Consider the following 1,687-nt stretch of genomic DNA (forward strand, 5'->3'; position numbering starts at 1 on the left):
GCGCGATGAGTCCTTGATACTTAGTCGTTTTTGGCAAAATTTCTGACTTTTTGAAAATTTCACAATTTTGTGAAAACTTCCACAAAATGAGGTTCTAGTATGTTAGAGGGCATCCCAGGAGGGCTCCAAAAGTGTGGGTAAAATATATATCCCACAGGGGGAAAATTGAAAAAAAGTTGAAAAAAAAAATTTTTGGGGACTTAGAAAATTTTCACACATGTGTCAGACTTCCAGAGAGGGGAGCATGTCAGTGCGCGCATCCGATTTCAGTTCCAGAGCGATTCGCGCGATGAGTCCTTGATACTTAGTCGTTTTTGCAAAATTTCTGACTTTTTTGAAAATTTCACAATTTTGTGAAAACTTCCACAAAATGAGGTTCTAGTATGTTAGAGGGCATCCCAGGAGGGCTCCAAAAGTGTGGGTAAAATATATATCCCACAGGGGGAAAATTGAAAAAAAGTTGAAAAAAAAAATTTTTGGGGACTTAGAAAATTTTTCAACTTTTGTCAGACTTCCAGACAGGGGAGCGTGTCAGTGCGCGCATCCGATTTCAGTTCCAGAGCGATTCGCGCGATGAGTCCTTGATACTTAGTCGTTTTCAGAAGTCACAATTTTGACTTCCAGGACCCGCAAAACGTTTGTAAATTGAGCCCGCTCCCCAGTTCCAAGCGTTTTGAGGTGTCCCCGGTTGCAGTAATGCAGCCTGCCCACTAGATGTCGCAAAAGAGACAAAAAGTGAAAAAGAACCAGAATGAGGAAATTCCAGGGAGCCGAATCCGCCTGACAGTTCCAGGCGATCGGGCACTTTTTTGCATGCGTCCCTAAAGTGGGTATAGGGTGACACTCCATGCAAAGACCCAGTTTTGCACACCACCGGCAGAATATATGAGAGAGAGGTACCTCTCAGCCCCGACACATTTCGACTCATTTAAGCTGGTTTTCACCTCCGTAGGCCTGGGTATGCGTTTTGGCTATGAGTCCCTGTTCGGCTGGAGGTCTGCACCTTGGCTGAACCCAGGCTTCCGCAGCTGCGTGGGGGGACTTTTGCCGGTCGCCTATCCCAAGTCAGAGAGGTGTTCCTGGGTTGAAGTGAGCCTGGCCAGACCCCCCCGCGGGCCCTGGTTCTCCACATGGGGGCGCCGTCAAGGCTAAAATCTGGATTTTTAGGCCGAGGAGAGGCTCCATGAGGGCGGATGCTTTTGTGGCTTCGACCCCAGTGCTGTTCCACATCCAGTACCCCCCCGCAAGGGCGCCTGTACCCGAGTCGCGCTTCCAGGACTCGTGGGCACGTATCTCCCGACGACAGGGGTTTGCAGCCTCCGTACTTGGGCAAGTCCCTACATGCACCCCTGCTCTTCCTCCGATCGATCTGGCGCAGCGCTCCCGGGTGGGGAGGTGGCGCCGCTCGCTCGGCCCGGGCTTTGGAGCCCGCGCTGGCTTAAGGTGAGCGGTCCCCTTCCTCCTCTACCCCCGGGCTTCCGACACCTATCTTTGGGCGCGCATGCCGGCCTCGCCTCCCGTCTGCGGAGGTGGCCGAGCCGTGGGGAGTTTGACCCGAACCGAGCGAAGGCAGTGGTCCGACGACCCGTACGGGCGAACGGCGGGGCGCCCACCCAGCCAGGCGTGGGGGCCCGTCGTCCGAATCGCTCCCTGTGCGGGGAAGCACAGCGATCTTCTCCGAGGGCGG

Source organism: Phyllobates terribilis, unplaced genomic scaffold, assembly GCF_046119375.1.
Source record: "Phyllobates terribilis strain yellow unplaced genomic scaffold, ASM4611937v1 Scaffold_1922__1_contigs__length_190424, whole genome shotgun sequence".
In the NCBI taxonomy this organism is placed as follows: domain Eukaryota; kingdom Metazoa; phylum Chordata; class Amphibia; order Anura; family Dendrobatidae; genus Phyllobates; species Phyllobates terribilis.